We start from the raw sequence: 20,361 nt of genomic DNA on the forward strand, positions 1-20,361 counted from the left end.
TCTCTTTTTTTTTTTTTTTTAAAGAGATAGGGTTTCACTATGTTGTCCAGGCTGGTCTTGAACTTCTGGGCTCAAGCAGTCCTCTCAATTTAGCCTCCCAAAGTGTTGGGATTATAGGTGTGAGCCTCCATGCCCAGCCAAAAAGCTTTTAGTTTTGATGAGGTCTAATTTATCTATTTTTTCTTTTGTTGCTTGTTGTCATACCTAACAAATTATTACCAAATCTAAGGTCACAAGTATTTACAACTCTGTTTTCTTCTAGGATTTTTATAGTTTTAGTTCTTAAGTTTAGGCCTTTGATCTATTTAGGATTAATTTTTATATTTGGTGTGAGGTAAATATATTTATTTACTTTATTCTTTTGCATGTGGTTATCCAGTTGTCCTAGCACTATTTGTTGAAAAAGACTATTTTTCCCTCATTGAATGTTTTTGCAACACTGTTAAAAATCAGCTGGCTATAGACATGTGGGTTTATTTCTAGACTCTCAGCTCTATTCCACTGATCTATATGACTACCCTTATGCCAGTACCAATACTGCTGTTTTGTAAAAGTAAGGTTTTAAAAACACTCATGATTAACACTGTCCAGGATCTCACAACTTTGACATTTTCAATAAATGAATAATTAATAGATTGGCAAATAATTTGACTCAAATGATCTAACTACCTATTAAAACCTTATGCTATACTAGTAATGAATTATTATAAAGTTGGGACAAAATGTGTACGACAAAAACTCATTTTCTTATCTGATGGTGCTTTTTGAAAATTAAAATCTCAAAACAAAATATTCAATTTTGTGACTAGAAAACAACTTTATGCCAATTTTTTTTTTAGCAGATCAAAAAACAGACCTTCACTCTTTCCATAATAACAATGTCACCTTTCCCATACTGTGACCTAGAAAGCATTTGCTCCATTAAATTTATTTGTGAACTAGAAATAATTCAGGTGCTTTGACAGACTATGTACCTTTCCAAAAGGAACAAATAATTATTGGTGAGGACAGAGCTTATCAACATCTTTTTTGTAGTCAAGGCTCATCACACTGAGCGTGTCTCTGCAAATATTTATATGAATTTTGTTTTTGCTTTCCAGTTACTTGACACCATGTAGATATGTTAATAGTAAAGGTCATTTTAAAATAGAAACATGTTGAGAAAGTAACCATCATATTTTGAAATAAAACGTCAGTGTAATGTGCTAATAGAAATTATGAAACAATTGAATCAGGAACATTTTCTTGTTCTATATACCTTATTTATTTCAAGTTTTCATTATTCTAATTAGTATAGATTTCTAGTGAGCTAATTTAAAGGAACATAATTTCACTGATATGAAGCAAAAGCTAAAGTGCCCTTAGATGCCAAAAACTAATCCATACAATTTCTTCGGATCAGAGCCTGGCATAGCAGTTCACTTTGTTGTATACAATTCTTTTTTATTGTACATATTAAATGCTTTACACATAAAAGAATTATGGGAAGATGTAAGACATGTTAATTATACAGGGTGCCTCCAATCTGCTGTAGACCATCATGATGTCATCACCTCACTTAAAGAATAAATGGTTGTACATTAGGTGAACACAGAACTTAATCTCTAAGATAAGAAGACTACATTATCACCTTTTTAAAACAGCAAAGTAACAAATTATTTTCTAATCTGAAACATTTCTAGAATAAATAGGGGAAGAAGAAAAAGATGAGGGGAAGGAGAAGAAGGAGGAAGGCAAGGAGAATGGAGGGAGGGGAAGAGGTATCCAAGTGTTCATACTGCCTTCCTTTATTGAAGCAGTTTCCGGTTGTACCTCATGAGTGTGGCTACAGCTTTAAGACAAAAAAATGAAGGGTCCAGATAGTCCATAGACATTGGGGGAGGGGCAGGGGAGCAAGGAGGAAAGAAACTACACTAGCAGAAGTCAGAGCCCAGTAAAGATACCATGCAAAGGTGGTTTAATATCCTTTGGGCAGAGGATAAGGAGCAGCAGACACTTTCAACTGCTTACCACCATAACTCCCCCACCCTTAGTATCAGGATTGAAAATTAGGCCTAACTCAAAGAAGGCTGTCACTCTTGGTTTTGGCAAGATCCTAAAATCACCATACATTTATTCATTTATATAAGTATTTACTGATTACCTGTGTGCCAGGCTTTAATATATACCTTTTTATATACTTAAACAGGTACTATCCTGTTTTACTCAGACCATACTGAAAAATTTGCTATATTTGTTATTTATTATTTTTGTAAAAGATACCAACTTTGGAGTAATTCAAACAAGTTATGGTTTTAATTTGCATATACTCTAACTTCCCAAATCTACTTCCCACCTGTATTTCCAGACTATGTTATTAAACCTTGTTTAACGGACAGCAGGAAAAATGAAAGTGTAATTTCCTAAAAATGTGCTGTGTCATGAAGTAAGATGATCATGATGGAAAGCCAGATGCTGCCATTAGCTAACCCTTCAAGGCTTACTCTGAGGCCTGTACCTTGTTGGCAGTCTCTGGTGTTGGGGACCTTCATTCCTGCTCCAGCTGGAGGGCTTGGTGCCAGCAACCTTAAGGCTTCTGGGCTAGGAACATCTGCTTTCTCTTAAGAAAGCTCTACAGATCAAGCAGTAGCAGAAGTAGTGGGGAGACAGCCACCTCTAAACCAGGGCAATGTAATTTTGAGCTAGAATTGAGGCATGTGCATATGTGCTAAGAGCCAGACACCGGGCTGTTCCCAGGGTTAACGTTCTCTGTCTCTGGTGCAGGGTGCTAAGGCGACAGACCAGAGTGTGGAGAAAGCTGCATGTCCAGCTTGACAGGCCAGATTTTAATGAAGTGAAAAGCCTCTTTCCAGACTTCAAATATTTCTGCTTTCAAGTCATAAGTTGGACTTGAGGCAGAGGGCCTGAGTTTGAATCTAAACTCTATCACTTACTTTCTATATGGGCTCAGTTTCCTCATGTGTCAAATGGGAGAGATTAGCATCCAACTCACAGGTCTGGTGTGAAGATAAAACTGTAAAAGATAAGCCTCTGAGTGGCACATAGTGGATACTCATGAAGGTGTGCTGAATCTGAATTCTGATGGCTGCTCTCTCTGTACAAGTGTGCTCCTGTGTTATGGCTTTGCACCTTTCCCCTACCCCAGTAAACCTGAAGTTAATTATCTAAGTCCTAGATTTCCAACTGGAATCACAAGAAGAAGAAAGAACTATGTAAACATACAAAGGGCTTCCCCACTGTGTGCCTCTAAATAAATTTTGTGGTTTTTTTTTTTTAATGGAATCTTGCTCTGTCACTCAGGCTGGAGTGCAGGGGTGCAATCTCGGCTCACTACAAACTCTGCCTGCCACCATGCCCAGCTAATTTTTGTATTTTTAGTAGAGACAGGGTTTTGTCATGTTGGCCAGGCTGGTTTGGAACTCCTGACCTCAGGTGATCCACCTGTCTTGGCCTCCCAAAGTGCTGGGATTACAGGCATGAGCTACCATGCCAGGCCATGCAATTCTTAAAGTTACATCCTTTAAAAAAAAATTGCATTTTTGCTACACTTTGGACATATATGTTTCTCTGCATACGGGTCCCACAGATTTCTGATGCAAACTAAAAGGCAGTACAAATCTGGTAAAATCTGATTGTCTGAAGCCTCTCAATCTTTCTCCTCCTTTTGGGAGGTGAGGATAGAACAAGGGAATAGGATTTGAAGCAGGAGCGTCATCATTTATAATATCTTTTAGAACCAGAGACTGCCATAATGATGATATGTGCGAGGGCTGACATGCCCAAGAAGCTGTTACTGCTCTCTGCAGGCTGAGGCTCTTTACTGTAAAAATGGAACTTTAGTCTCTTAGCTGAAGGGAGGAAGCACTTATAATCCCAGTACTTCCTAGAGCCCAGGGAAGAATTAGAGAGTCTTCCAAAGGGAGTAAGAGGAAGCAAGGTATAACGTCTATTACAAACACTGGCAAATAATGTGACCTTACAGAGTTTTTAAGAGACCACAACATTGGAAAGCATTATGGTAAAGTAATGTACCTTGGAAGTAGCTTTTTATGACAAACACTCAAATTTCTAATTACTGAGGTCCAACACATAGATTGTGATTAAAATCACAAATAAAGCTTCAGCTAAAATCACCGTTTTGTTAAATAGAAACAGCCAGGGAAATAGTGAGTGGAAGTGGTTGCTTCATTTCCTGCACTAACATCATGGAATATGGAGAGATATATTTTCCTCCAGGATAGAAACTTAATGAAGTATAGAGAAATTTGCTAAGAAACTCTTATTAAAATGGATCTTACTTAAAATTCTAAAGCACAGCTTTTAGTCTTTAAACAATCAAGACTCTGTATTTGGAAGGCATTAGGAAATAAAGTCACTTTTCAGTGGACTGAGAGGAATCCCCTGAAGCAAGTTTGGCAGAAGTTTCCCTTGGATAATAGAGAGGGAGTGTATCCAGGTTTTATGCTGTGCTTGGTGCAGTATTGGCCATAGAACAAGTGTTAAATAAAATAATAGCAACATATGACATGGAAAGCCTGATTGATTCTCCCATTCTTACTGCTAAACCCACATACCAGATGGTAATACACACCCATAATCAAGCACAGAGCTCGCGTGGGCTGGGGGTTGGCAGCTCTGAGTCAGGTGGGCTGCCTTGTCTCTGGACGTCTTGTGGAGGGGCTGCACAACCCCCACCAACAGCTTATTAGGGGCAGTGTGGGTGCCTTTGAGCGCTCAGAGAACCCATGAATGGATAATCCATGAATGATACTGAATTCCTTCAAAGATGTACAAAATGACATCGGCTCCCTTTACCATGAGAAGAAGTGACTTTCTAATAAGATCTGTAAATAAACCGAGGCACCTCAGCTAGAACAAGCACAGTTGGTTGCTGATGAGACACTTGGAAGTATTTATTGGTGCTTTAAAAAAAACTTACCTCAAAGACATTATGCTGAGTGAAATAAGCCAACCAAAAGAACAAATACAGAATGATTCCACTTAAAAGGGGTATCTAGAGGAGACAAATTCACAGACAGAAAGTAGAAACGTGGTTGCCAGGGGTTGAGGGCAGGTTGCCAAGAATGGGGAGTTATTTTTTAATGTGTTTGGAGTTTAGGTTTTGCAAGATGGAAGGAGTCCTGTGGGTGGATGGTGGTGACAGTGGCACAGCAAAGTGCATGTACTTAAGGCCCCTAACTGTACACGTCAGAATGGTTAAGATGGTAAATTTTGTGTTATGTGTATTCTACCACAATTTCAAAATATATAAATAATATAGACATAAAAATCTAGTAAGTACTTATTTCTTCTGATCAGTAAAAACCATGGTGATCTTTCTCCCATCATAAAATAATAGCAGATGCATTTTGAAGCATTTAAAGGCAGTCTTCCAACACTCTAATATAGGTGTTGGTTCCCCTAGAAAGTGAGCTCATCTAGGGCAGAGTGATGTCGTCCTGATCTTTATGTCCTTGCGGCTTTGCAAAGGTCCTTGAAGCATGAGAGTCATACCATCCCTGGGCTTCTATTATTAAGGCAACCCAAATGTTAAATAGACTCTTCAGTTGCACCAAAAATCAATTTTTCAGAAATCAGACCACTTACAAAGCAATTGAATTCAGTGGGAGGAGAAATGTATTTCTCTTTGAGATTTGAAGTTATATACATCAAACTTCAAAGAACACCAGAGCATTCTTTCATGCTGCATATGGTTTTTGAACTGAAGAGCTCAAACCTCTGGTGCTATGACCTCATGTTTCCCTGCAACTGTGACCTGGGACATCAAACTTCACGTTGGACCAAGCTTTGTGTGTGTTTGTCATTGACTCAGCAGAGAAGAACCTGATCAATAACCACCTGAAAGAAGACACTAGTTACATCTAAAAAGGAAGCTCATGTTTGCATGATCAAAGCAGCTTCTCAGGGAACCTCACTCCTTTCATTGATTATATTTCTGAATAGGGACACAGATGGCTCCCAAAACATTTCTCACTTGAAATTCTAGATGAGGTTGCTTCTCTTGCATTTATGGATTCCACCATGCAAGTAAAGTTTTATGGAGTATCTTTGTGTATTAAGGGTTTTTGTCTCCCCAGTAATGTCTCCTAAGTCACTTTTGCAGTAAAAATGTCATATTTTGTTAGTAAATTTGGGCTAGATCCTATGTTGAACACATTGTCTTTGTCAACCACAAACTGTTACCACTTTCTGGGTGAAATATGTTGGCAATTCATAATTAATTGATTGGCCGAATAGCTACGGATTGCGTAAAAAATTATTTATTAAAGTGGATCTTATTATAACTGTATTGCACTTTCCTCTTTGTTGATAAAAGCTCACATTACGGCCTCCAAACACAGTATTTTTGTTTTTAACCTCAAAGTGGGGACAGAAGAAGTGGTTGCTGGCTGTCCTCTGGGTTAGTGATTTATAGGATTAATTTCCATTCATTTTACACCCTCAGTTGATCCAGTTTTCAGCTCAACAAAAGCACATATTGTTTCATTTAGAGACATGTTCACCATAGGAGGAGAGGAAAAAGCAAGAAGATTCATGAATGATTCTGGCCACTAACAAACATCTTCCAAGCCAACCATTCAGGCCAATTCTAAACTCCATTGCTGTGTGTGGGAACACGAAGTAGAGTCTCCATTTTACTAACTTAAAAATCACTAAAGAGTTTGATATATTGCCCAAATTTCAACATGTTTTAGAATCATAGAGGTGTTTACTACAAGGGATATCAGAGATCATCACGTTCAGTGATTCCCATTCTTGGTGTCATATGAAAATCACCTGAGGCACTTTTTAAAAGTGCTAATGCATAGATCCTACTCCCAGAGATTCTTATTTAACTGACCTTAGGATGCATTATTTAAAAGTTGTTTTTAAAAATTTCTTAAATAGCCTTTAAAGAAGTTTTTTGGGTAATTCCATTGCATTCCCTTCTCTCCTTGCACAGGTCTGGCACATAATTAGTTTTCAATGAATATGTATTAAATGCATGACTGAAGAGAGATAAATATGAGGCAACACATTATTTCCACATATGGAATTTTATAGAGATGGAATAAAATAAAGAGCCAGAAACAACCATGACAGTTTTTGAAGTTTGAAAATTTCTGAAATTCCAGAAACTTCCCATTTTCTTCCTAAAATGTCAAATCTCCTTATCATCACTCTAAGTCTCTTTTTCCCAGAATCCTCAACTAAAACCACCAGGCAGGGTGTAAGATAGAGACAAGAAGGGATGGCTTTGCCTGTGAAGACTTTTAAAGACAATAATAAACCAACCAAAACTAACAACAAAAAAAAAAGTTTTTCAAGTACTTGTACTATGTAGCCAGGGTTGAGAATCACTGATATAGCTCAACCTGCTGCCTGCCTCCATTTACAGAGAGAGGAAGGAAAGTGATTTGCTGAAAGCTGCAAGGAGACTGGCAGCAGTATGCAAGCAGGGACTTCTACATCCTAAATCTAGTACTTGAATCTTCTTGAAAATTTCTTCTACAGTATTCTGCCTCCAATTCTGTTCTTTGGAAAGTGCAAAAACACAAGTAGAGTACTATCAAGTAGGTGATTTTCATTGAACCTAGAATAATTCCAAATTGGGATTAAAGGTCAACTGGAAAATTTATTTTAGTTTTCATTTCAAGACCTGAATCATGATTAATTCAAAAGATGAAAAAATTCTATTTATGGTGAGGACTCTGCCAAAGGAAGACAAACAAAAGTCAGTGTGTGCCCTGAAGTATTATATACTTGTAAAATTATTATTATTATTTTTTGTAGAGACAGGTTCTCACTATATTGCCCAGACTGCTCTCAAGCAATCTTCTTGCCTCAGTTTCCCAAAGTGCTAGGAGTACAAATGTAAGCTGCCATGCCTAGCCATTAAAATTAAACAGATTAATCAGAGGCATGAAGTTTAAAGAAGAGAAGAAAACAAAATGAAATAATAGGAGTGGTTGTAATGAATGCTGGCCTTGGACTGATTCTAAAGATGATGCCATTCTGTTGTAAAACTCAAGTAATGAAAGTCTAGGAGAAAATGCAAAGGGCCAATAAATATGTGAAAAGATGGTAGGTCTCACTAGTGGTCCGAAAAATAAAAATTAAATTGCAATTTAATCAAAAAGATTAAGAAAAAGTAAAAAGATGATCACACAAGTCTGGCGAAGATGTTGGGAAAAACACAATCTGATGTACATTTGGGAACTGTGTTGCTTCCAGAAAGAATCTGAATAACAGGAACGTGTAGGGTGCAAAAGATTCTGGGAGAGGAAGTCGTTGGGAAACATCTGTCATCAACTGTCATTGCCATTTAGATAGCTGAGCCAGTATATTTAGGTCCTTGTGTAGTGAGCATGAACATTTTCTAAATCAGCATCTGAGAAGCTCAGCAGCACTCGCGCTACTTTCCCTGTGTTTTGCCTCCTGCTCACATCCAGAGTCCACTCCAGCAGCAGATCTCAGGGTTATCCAACTGGAAAAAGCAATGCTTACTCACCCGGGTCTATCTGGAAATCCTCATCATCTTGGAAGTCAACAAGTCCTACCCTCCTGGATAGCAGACTTCCCACCAGCTTGGTTGCTGCCTACTGTTTACTGAGGGCATAGTACTAGGTATAGCATTCACTTGCTCATATTGTCATTTTGTCCTCCAACAATCCTACAAAATAATAATTGTTTACATCCTTATTTTATATACGAGAAAACTGAGGTCCAGAAAGTTTAAATGTCTCTCCTAAGGACACCCAGCATGTAATTAGCAATAAAGATCCTCATTTTTCTGGTTTAGGAGTCTTACCCAGATGTAAATGAGTAGTTTGGGGAATTAAGTCGTATTTACTTTTCTACCACTTTCCTCCTTAGGGGGACATTGTATCTGAACAGATTCCTGTGGAACTGGCTAGTGGGTGGGAGGCTAGCCCAGGTCTCGTGACACCTGCACCTGAGCCTGAGTCCCCAGCTGGCATCCTCTTATCCCTGAGGCACTGCATCCTTCCCTGCCAGGGTCACTGCCAGCCCCTTCTGCATGTTGGTGCCTGTGCCACCTCCACTGCCACTGCTGCCACCTGCTGGAGTCTGGCCTCTCTGCCCAAGTTGGTGTCGGGGGCCACACCAAGGCCCTTCTAGTGCTCTAACTTTGATGCATTATACCCTCTGCTTCTTCTGGGAAAATGGTCACAATCTCAACATGTTCACCCCACTTTACTCTCTTAAATTTGGGCCCTTAGGGCTGCCATCTATCAGTTCCCTCCCTGTGTCCCATGGAGAAGAAGAGAGAAGCTTTCCTCCTCCTATGGCAGAGCTTATGCTGTCCCTTCTCTCATAGACTTGCCGGGAGAGGCAATACAATAGTTCATGGATACAGGAGAGACTTTGACCCCACCAAGATTCCCAGTCTCTTGATATGGATGTGGCACAGAGCACCTAGGCTTATGGTGCTTGGCCCAGGCATTCACCAAGCAAACTTTAGGAGAATCTTTCATGAACATGAATCAACAGTGAAAAATATCAAGGTTGATACTGGCCCACCCCTAACTTTGAACAAAGAATCAGGGCACTTGGTATCATGAAGAATTGCTTCAAAGAGATTAACCAAGAAAATCAGAACTTCAGGACTTCCCATGCCTGAGCCCCAGCCAGGTAACTGAGATGGGGGTAGGGAACCATCCGCAGGAGCCCTCTGACATTATTGGGGCGTGCCCTGTCCAGAATGGGCTCCTAGGAGGCAGAAAGGAACAAGTCTTGGGGAGAAGGTGCCACAAAGGGAAGGCTGCGGGCCCCGGAAGCAGAGGAAACAAGGCCCTAATGTGTGTTTGCACGAGGTGGAGGAAAGCAAGTTCACTTGGATGAGAGGCAGAGACTGAGAAATAAAAAAAAAAAGGTTGGAGGTAAAAGAAAAGGAACATGCTCTAACAGGAGAGATTTATTTTTTCTTTTAAACATTTTACAGAAAAGATAGAGAAGTGGGGAAGAGGGAGAACAGAGAAGTGAAGCCGATGGGTCCCTTGTGGGGAGGGCCCCCCTCTGAGGAGATGGGCGCCCAGGGACCCTGTGAGGAGGCTGGACGCCTCCACTCTGGGGCCTGGGATGACAGTCATCATGGGCAAGGCAGGTTGAGAGGCACGTTTGCTGATGCTTTTCCATGACTTCACCTTATCCTGAGCACCAGGTCAGAGGGCTGCTCCGAGGGAGCCGGGGAACACCTAGAAGTCTGTACTTTCCCATAGGCACCCACTTTTCTTCCCATTAAGCAACTTGCACCCTTAGGCTAAGGTGTCTTCAACACAAAGATTACCTCAAGGTTAATTATTTAATTCTACAAACAAGAAAATTACCGTAGTAAAGGGAAATGTGAATAATCTATCTGAGAAAACAGCTCTTGACTTTAAAAAAGAGAAAATGGAAAACACCAAGTCTTACTTCAGCTATAAAAATGGTCCTTTTTTGATAAAATTGTGTATTTTGAAAAAGAAATCAATAAAATGGTCTTTGTGGACTCTTGTGGCCAAGCAGAAAGGGCACTGGACCAGGAGCAAAGCATTTACCTTCTGGCAATGGACCTGTCACACACCTGCTGGGTGACAGTGTGTGAGCTGTTTACTCTCTGGTCTTGTGAACTCCTCTGTAAAATGATGAAAGGATATTGAAGTTCCCCTCCGGATTTAACTTTCTATTTGTGTTATAAGTTTTTTAATTAAAAAGTGTACAATGCTAATGGCATCATTATTAGAATATCTAGAAAGTATTTCCCAACATTGACAAGAAAATGAAGTGGCTGTAAGATTGTGTTTGTCGTAATATGTGTTAATTCACCTGCATTCTTTTGAAAGCCACTGTCACTTTCCATCACTCCTTTGATCATGCACTATATTCACTCTTTCTCCTGGTAACTTTTTCCTTCCACAAACAGCATTAAAGCAGCTTCTTACTAGAATCTTTTTAAAAGGGGCAAAATATTTTCTCCACAAAAATCCAGCTAGGATAAACTATTTTGGGTAAAGCAATGACAAAACAAATTTTAAGATTCAGTTTTGAGCAACAGTTTCCACCCCCTCTGCACATAATCATATAGTCACCCTCGTGCATTTTACTTTCCTTTGCATAGGTCCCCATGACCTCAGGCCTTAGTCCGCTAAGTAATTTTCCTCCCATCAAGCCCATTTCTACCAATGCTGCATGCACAGCATTACACACTTTTTCTTTTCTAAAACACTGCTTCCACCCTTCAGCATCTGTATTTATGCAGAATAAGGTCCAATACCTTGACGAACCCTCAGACCTTTCTTTCTGCACTGGTCTGTGTCTCTCTGAGCAGCCTGAGCAACCTGCACTCCCTTACACAGCTTGTTTCAGCCTCTCAGAAGATTCCCTGTTCTAGGCACATTTCAGACCCTCCTCACTTACTTGAAATATCTTCCCCACCCCGCACCCCGTTCACTCTGTCAATCAAACCCTAGTCATCTTTCCAAACTCAGCGGAGACCCCCACTCCCCTCTGTATAGGAGCTTTCCCTGAACTCTGCATCTTGAAGGGTGCTATCTCTGCTTCGTAAGGTCCACAGCCTGAAGCGGCAAAAGAAATGATCAAATTAGACTCAGCGGTATTTCCCAATGGGACTTGGATTTCCTTAGCAGGGTGAGTCCATTTTTAGTTGGCACGAGTATAAGGTCTGCCTAAAACGTGGTCAGATGAGACAGGAGTCAGAGTACAAAAGGAGGTCCCTGCCCAGTCTCCGCGTCGCGGTACAGGGCTGCGGAACCCTGGGGCAAGCCGGCTTCCTGGGAGTTAGAGAACATGAGGAAGGGGCAGAGGCTGTGGGGCCTGGGATTGAAGGCAGGAATTCAGATTGCACCAGTGGAGGCTGCTGTTGGTGGCTTCACCTTCACTCACCAAGTGTGGTCATCTGGGTCCCAATTCTTGTGGCTTTCTACCTTCTACCACCTCCACCCTCCAAAAAATCTTTTCAGAGTAATTAGAAGAGGTTTGGTGAAAGCTGAATTCCCTAAGGCCCTAAAGGTATGGCTACTTGGGTTTTTTCCCTCCAGGGTACAACATAATTTACTCTTAATCCTTGTTCTAATAGGCAAAAGGGAACTTTTTGACACTCTGCAAGTGGTTGTTTGGCTGAGGCCTGATACCTACAGCATTCAGGTGACTTGCCTGGGTGATAATGAAAATGATAATATAATTAACACATTACAGAGCTCTTACCGTCTGGTAGACACTGTTGTAAGTACTGTCACTCATTCATGTTTTTAAAGCTCATAAACCTTCAATGTAATGTTTACCATTATCATTCCAGTTATATAATTGAGAAAACTTTTAGTGTCAAAAGATTAGCTGCTTTGCCCCAAGTCACACAGCTACTAAGTGTTAGAGTACAGCCCAATAACTAAGGTTTTCACTTTCTTTTGTTTCAACTTACAGGAAGAGCCTTTGCCAAACCTTTTCTACCATGAAGCCAGGGGAGAGAAACTCACATATTTATAGGAGGCAGAGTCTTCAACACTCCCCTGACTTTTCCTCTTACGGCATCCTCTGGGATCTTAGGGCCTCTCATTACCTGAAATGCTAAAATGGCATGTTCAATTATTCATTTTCCATCACTCTTAATGAGGGGATTAACTGTCTAGTGAAACAAAAGGAAATAGTCTGACCTTCAGGCTGCATGGAAGTGATAATCACTGAAACCTCCACTCAGTTTAAGCAGACAAGTGAAAGGATTTTACTGATCTGGATGCAAAGGGGCCATTGGGGTCACTAACTGAAGTCACATAATGGAGCAATGACAATGAGAAAATAAACATGTACTAAAAATAATATTTCCTTAATTATGTGCACAGGTGCTCTACAGGAGTTTTCAAAGCTCCTTTAACTTACCTGATGTCTTAGGGCTTTGAGCTTGGGTGGAGAAAGGGTAACAAGGCTGTGGCTTGCCGGGAAGACAGAGGAGGAGAGTCTGTGGGCATGGGGCAGGAGTCAATTCTGTCTCAGGTATGGAAGAGCATGAGGAAAGTAGAGGCTAATTTAGAGATCTATTAATCACAACCTCAAGAACAACTGGTTCCTTTTTCATTACTTGGTTGATTGGTTTGACCAAACGCTGCTGTGGGAATGATTCATGAACTATTCTGCTGCACGGCACGTAAACACAGCCTTCTGATCTAGACCTTTGCTATTAAAATGGTCATAAATAGCTGCGAACTACTACTGTTGTGCAACTCGTGACTTTATCATGGCTTCTGGCAGAGCAGATGGGAGCCACATTCCAGGCCCTGCTGCAGTGCCCGTCTTTCCCGTAATATTTAATGAGCACAGGGTGGTTGGTGCTGCACAGATGACAAAATGGCATCCTCCTTGCCCTGTTCTCTTCCAAGATAAGACATTTTTAAAAGGCCATAAAGCCTTGAAAGTCTCGCCACACAGATACGGCGTGACCTATAAATATGCATCTGCTCAAAATATGGCAAAATGCATCACTATTAATAACTCCAAAGAGTCATGGGCATTCAGACAGTCCAATTCCTCTGCCAAAAGTTCAGAATGTTTGCTTAGTGCTTTGATTTTTTTTTTAAAACTCTGTTCTTGGTTTGCATCAGTACATTTTCTATTTAGATACTCCACCGAGTATGTGTCAAACTTTATCTGTGCCCTTACTAGGACATAAGAGAGCATACAAGACAGGAGTGGAAGGCCTTTAACGTTATTGGGGTTTTAAAAACTGTGCTTGCTTCACAAATATTTTCCATTTCTCTCTACCATAGCAACCATTACCTTCACCATATACGCAAAAATGGCTAAAGGGAAAGTGAGGAAACTCTTCTAAGTTACTTATACCGATAATTATATTGTATTATTACCTATTTCTTGAACAATAACTGTTTCCAGGCATGGTGCTCCTGTATGTCATTGCTAAGCCTCAATGTTAAGTTAATAATCAATCCTATAGCACTAGGTGTTACTACCATTTCACACACCACGACTCAGCAGTTAAGTGACTGGCCCATTGGACACACAAGTGACTCTCAGGACTGTAACTCAAACCCAAGGAAGGCTCTTTAGCTTGTGCCATATGAAACCACCAGTAGTCAATCATCCTGACCAAAAATGGCAATTTTATGGTTCAACCTAATACCAAAATGTGTTGCCCTGGAAGGAAATCTAGACTCTCCTCCTGATGTCACAAAGACTCTTTGTAGACTGCCACCATGTTGCAGAGAAAACTGTAGACACAGTACTTGGGGTAGAGGGATAGCAGAATGGGAATGTAGTTTATTATCTTTGCAGCAATTATTGTTATTATTACAAGTAAAGACGTGATGTGAAACTGCAAAAAAGTGGCAAAGCCTGTCAATATATCTACATTTTTGGATACATGCTATCTGAAATATATTTACATTTTTAGTATACTTCCTTTTTTGGATACATTCTATCTGAAAGTTTCCACATGTAATCATGCTCACTAGACTTTTCTAAGCATTGAAATGACTTCTAGTATTTAAAAGCTAATGATGTTAAAATATAATTTTTTGTAGGCCATGTGTTTTAATGAACAGGTAGTTGATGAGTCTATAACATGGATGTATTAAAAGGATAATTTGGTAAGAGCAATTTAGTTTCTTGGGAACTACTTGGGAGTCAATAGATAGAAGCTATTGTTTAGGACAAATGATTTTTCGAGTTCTCTCTTAGAAATAATGCGTAATAAATTCAAATCTTCCTTTTTTTTTTTTTTTTTTGAGACGGAGCTTCACTCTTGTTGCCCAGGCTGGAATGCAATGGCGCCATCTCGGCTCACTGCAACCTCTGCCTCCTGGGTCTAAACGATTCTCCTGCCTCAGCCTCCCGAGTAGCTGGGATTACAGGCATGCACTGCCATGCCCAGCTAATTTTGTATTTTTAGTAGAGACGGGGTTTCTCCATGTTGATCAGGCTGGCCTCGAGCTCCCAGCCTCAACTGATCCACCTGTCTCGGCCTCCTAAAGTGCTGGGATTACAGGCGTGAGCCACAATGCCCAAACCAAATCTTCCTTTTAATTCAGTTTTTTCCATGTGATCCACATTATAGTTTTCCCCATATAATCTCCACATTGTCAGAATGGGAAAGGGGGCTCATGATAATAACTGCATGTAATATAGAATGGTTACTGAACAGTGGGTTAAGTACATAAAAATTGGAGAGACTTTGTGCTACAAGTTTTGGGGCAAAAGATAAACAATAGGAAAAGGCTCAGTCATTGAGTCTTAGAATGAGATTTCAGGCACTGAAGGAATCTCATTTTACTGAAAAAGAAACTAATGAACAAGAAAGCCCAATAAGTGACATCTTCACTCACTGGTGGTATCACAGTGACTAGCCTTTAGTTCTCTTGACTCCTGGACCAGTGCTCCTGCCCACCCCCCAGCCCCACCCCAAACCATAGGTTGGTTCCAAGTAAACATGTCTTCTCTTTGAAGCCATCTGGTATAGATAATAATAATAAAAGATGTGCCTAACAAATAATTATATTACAACACCAAGTATCCTAGGTGATATATTTAAGATGGAATGGAATAAAATAGATTCTTCATATTTGAAACAAGATGATCAAATAACTTTTTTTTTCTTTTATTGAGATGGATCTCACTCTGTTACCCGGGCTAAAGTGCAGTGGCGTGATCTCGGCTCACTGCAACCTCCACCTCCCGGGTTCAAGCGATTCTCCTGCCTCAACTTCCTGAGTAGCTGGGATTATAAGGCATATGCCACCAAGCCCGGGTACTTTTTTTTATTTTTAGTAGACATGGGGTTTCACTATGCTGGCCAGGCTGGTCTCAAAATCCTGACTTCAGATGATCTGCCCACCTCGGCCTCCCAAAGTACTGGGATGACAAGCGTGAGCCACCATGCCTGGCCAATCAAATAACTTTTAAAGTCAACTTTTAAAGGCCAAGTGAAGAAGACATAGACTTATTACCACAATCCAGTCTGATCGTTCTTTCTTAGGGCCAGAAACTATGAAAATATTTCTTTTCTATACTACTTTTTCTAGACTTTAAGTTTACCTCCTGTATGGAAGACATCAGATTTGAGATACTTAAGAGTACACTTGATTTCAGTTTCTGACTCAATATTTTGAATGGAAATCTGAACCAACACAAAGTTAATGATAGCTTTGCTATATTACCTGTGAACCAAGCAAAATAAGTGAAAGGGAGAAGAAGTGCTTTAAATGCAAGAATTCCTAATATCTTTTTTAGTATAATGATAAGCACATATAAGAAAAAAGAAGACAAGAATATTCATTGATGGATGGATGGATGATTCAGTTGGTTTCTACATTAGCAATGACTCATGCTGTAAAATTGGAATGTTTAGAAAATAAATCCTACAATTGTACCAGAAGAGACAAGAACATAATATGATAGGGATCCAAGCATGTCAAAAACATCATTTTCTTTTCTTTCTGTATATGTCTTTTGAGTGTTCTGAATACTACCCTTGCCTTTAATGATATAGGAAAAGGAAATAAAACGTTAATCACAGTCTGCCAGAAACTGTGGTCCTTTCTGAATCAAAATAAATTCTTCTAAAACAGTATTTATGAATAGTCCTAGATTCAAGAATTTCTATTATCCTCATTGGCCTTAAATAGAATCTGTGAGAATGGCCCTTTTTCCAAGTAAGTGAACATTGCTCAATGTAGCCACTTGGAGCTACTGAGTTTATACACCTGTACCTGCACTGATGAAAATGTGCTCTCTTCCTTCTGTGTCTTCATCGGAAAGTCAGCTTAATGACTAGCATGGAATGGATTGGAGCCTGAGAAACTGTGGGCTGATGCTGGAGGTGCCCAGATGGAATGGGAAGCAGGGCTAAACTAGAAAGTCCTTTTCAATTGCTGATACTGGCTTCTTTAATCAACACTTTATGAATATGACGGAGCCATCTCTAAGTCTTTTTTTCCTGGACTAAGGAAAAGCTAATAGTAATTTCCTGTCTTCCTCATGCTCTTCAGTTTTAGGAGATCTCACAGAAGTGCAAGGACACACGGAAGTGCAGAGGGAGTGGCAAAAAGGAAAAGGAAGGTTTTTCAGGAGGTGTTATCTGAATATTAGGCCCACAAGTTCTCAAAATATTCATTCTGAGACAGGGAGAGGGAATATCCATTAAAATTACATGTAGAACATGTATCCATTCAAATGAATGCTGTCACTGCTAGTGTGAGAGCAGTGAGTATAACACCACGGTGGAGACAATCCCCTCTTTCAAGACATTTACAATGGACAGAAGAACTTATGTAGCATCTGGTGTATGGAGTGTGAGAGCAAGGAAAAGCTTTATGTGTGACGGTAAGTAGCCCTCAAAAAGGGGGTAGTAGGTGATCTGCTACTGAGGTAATAGCAGATGTTCCGGTGCTCCTCCTGAAATAGATTACGACTGATGCCCAAAATGGTATCGTGAATTGTTATCCCTTATTGTCTTATGTGGCCTTCTCACTGCTGTGCTCTTCTAAAGTGTTACTGAAAAAGTCAGCAAAGTCAGTATTTGACAGTGTGAAAGTTTTTCAGATCCCATTCTTTCTTGATGGGAGAGAGAAGGAACAAACGGAAGCACCTGGTTCCCAGGGGAGAAGGGGACGGGGAAGTTCATTGGTCAGAGACGATTGGTTGCTGGCAATCGAATCTCACTCAAATTAACTCAAATTAAAAACAGGAGTTAACTGGAAAGATTAAGCCAGCAATTTTGCAGACATCCACCAGCAGGAAACAAAGTCCAGCTAGACTTCCTAGCGACCAAAGCTGGGAAAGAGAGAGTCAGAAACTCAAGTCAATTGGTCTCTAGTCTCTGACTCTTTCTTTCTCTCCTTTGTTTTTTGACTCTTTCTCTTTTGACTCTCTTTGCTTTTAAAAAATATTATGGCTGGGTGCGGTGGCTCAAGTCTGTAATTCCAGCACTTTGGGAGGCCGGGGTGGGTGGATCACGAGGTCAGGAGTTGGAGACCATCCTGGCTAACACGGTGAAACCCTGTCTCTACTAAAAATACAAAAAAATTAGCCAGGCATGGTGGCAGGCGCCTGTAGTCCCAGCAACTGGGGAGGCTGAGGGAGGAGAATGATGTGAACCCGGGGGTGTGGAGCTTGCAGTGAGCTGAGATTGCGCCACTGCACTCCAGCCTGGGCGACAGAGCGAGACTCCGTCTCAAAAATAAAAATAAATAAATAAATAAAAGTATTAATTTCCTGTGAGTGTTGCATACTCTTTGCTTTTTAAAACCTGGTCTAATTTCCTTTGTCCACAGACTTTGGCTTCATCTGTTTATTTATAATCTTGCTCTTAAGTAGCTTTGGTTGTCCTTGACATTGGCTTGCATTGGCAACAACCTCAGCCCTGGCTGGATGGGAGCTCTCAGCTGCAGTCCACAGTCACTGACTGTAGTTTCTGTAGCTTGGCTCAGAATCATAAGAGAGAGTCTGATTGCTGTGGTCCACGAGTCTACCCCTGGTCTCATCGGGGTGGGCAAGGTAGACATGGGGTGGGGACAGGGCCACTTAGGCCTATCCTTTCCAGCAGTGACTGTGAGTAGCAGGAATTCTCTGAGATGGGAGCTGGGGAGGCAGCATAAACTCCCCAAAGCATGTCAACTACTACCAAAAAGCAAATGCCTCCTGTTCACAGACTGGTATGGGGAAAGCCTTACTTGGAAATGGCAATACCTTATTTGCTATGGCATAAAACCAAGGATAGTCTCTGGAGCATGGATAACAATTTGGAGCATGGGTGACAATTTGGTTTCTGGTTCTTCTTCTACAAATTGCACAGAAAATAAACTGCTGCTCTAATGGTGGCACAGCCATCACAGGGAATCTTTGGGTGAACTGAGGAGACAATGCTAGGGATTAAGGCACTTTTCATTCATTCATCCGATTAACTGTAGCAAGCACCTACTCTGTGCTTTGTGCTAGAAGAGCAGAAGAATCGTATATCCTCCAAAAGTTTACTGTGCCAATTGCTCTTTGCAGTTTGTGTTTGTTGGCTCTTCACTGAACCACAATTTAGATTTCACCACTGAGAAGTTCCCAAAATACTCTTGGAATCCATTGTACATAAAAATTTCTAAAAGCAGAGTATTAACAAATTTAGATACACAAACAATGACAATTTCTGGCTCTGAAAACTAAGTTCAGTCCAGTGCCTGCAAACAAAAACTAAGCAGAAGGACTAAAATAAACAAAATATTATCAGCCCTGCCTTCCCTTCTTCCCTTAGGCGTGGCTTTAATGTGAGCTTCCAGTCATGAGGAAACTCCCTGTGTTTGCTCTAGGCAGATGTTTATGTGTGTTTTGATTCTTTAAAATCTAGGGATAAGGAGCTGTAAGAAAAAGGAAGAGGGTGCTCATTTAAGAAGTTGTAATTAAATGTGTGTTTTGAGGGATGTATTTTCTACAGGTACATTTATCTTTATAAACATAGGAGTTATTTTAGGTATTTCTAGTTGATACAGATAGTGGATCAAATTAGGCCTCAGGAGACTTCAGTTCAAGTACTGACTCTGCCAATATAAATGTAAATGCGGGTAAATCCCTTGCTGTCCATGATCCTCTTTTTCTTTGCTTTTTTGCCTAATTTACCAAGTTATTAAGGGAATCAACTGAGGGGCTAAATGTCAGGGCTTTTTGAAAGTTGCAAAATGTCATTTAGTAAGTGTTTGAATTCAACTGGGTATATTCAGTACTTAATTGAAAAAATTAATATTGCTGCCTGATCTTCTACTGAAGAAATCATATACAATCTTACATATCTATTTTTGGTAATTATTTAATCAAATTCCATCTCAAATATATTTTGAACCAGCATAGTTAACTTACATAGTGGCACTATTCCAAGATTGTTTTCTAATATATATAATAGAAGCTAATTAAAGCACTCACATCTCCATTTGTTAAAAATACAAACACATCTCCAAAGCAGGTAATTATTAAACAAAGCAAGTAGTATCTGTAACATCCTTTTAATGAAAAGTCTACTTTTAAATATTGGCTTCTCTTAAAGCAATAGATAGATTTTGCAAGTGAATCCAATCCACAGACTTGCTAAGCTAAGCCCAGATTATGTTTATGAAAGGTATTGTGTTAGGTGCTGCAGAGTGACAAGATACAAGAAAACTGCCTCTGCCCTCAATGAGCTTAAGAGGACAGGATACAGGGGAAGCTAAATACAGTTGAATTAATTTATGTGAACAACTGTACACATTACATTATTATTATATCTACAGACTTGCTAAGCTAAGCCCAGATTATGTTTATGAAAGGTATTGTGTTAGGTGCTGCAGAGTGACAAGATACAAGAAAACTGCCTCTGCTCTC

General features: G+C 40.1%; 1 protein-coding gene across 3 annotated transcripts in view; it reads right to left on the reverse strand.

Moving 5' to 3' along the window:
* PCED1B (PC-esterase domain containing 1B) overlaps window positions 1-20,361 on the reverse strand; it is a 175,813-nt gene that overhangs the window by 138,421 nt on the left and 17,031 nt on the right. For 2 of the 3 annotated variants that reach the window (XM_011936046.1, XM_011936043.1), the window contains exon 2: window positions 12,495-12,577. The gene's annotated coding sequence lies outside the window, so the exon portion shown is untranslated. Of the gene's footprint in view, window positions 1-12,494; window positions 12,578-20,361 lie in introns of those variants that run through there. The other variant, XM_011936044.1, reaches the window with a different exon arrangement.

Source organism: Colobus angolensis, unplaced genomic scaffold, assembly GCF_000951035.1.
Source record: "Colobus angolensis palliatus isolate OR3802 unplaced genomic scaffold, Cang.pa_1.0 Scaffold150, whole genome shotgun sequence".
In the NCBI taxonomy this organism is placed as follows: Eukaryota; Metazoa; Chordata; class Mammalia; order Primates; family Cercopithecidae; genus Colobus; species Colobus angolensis.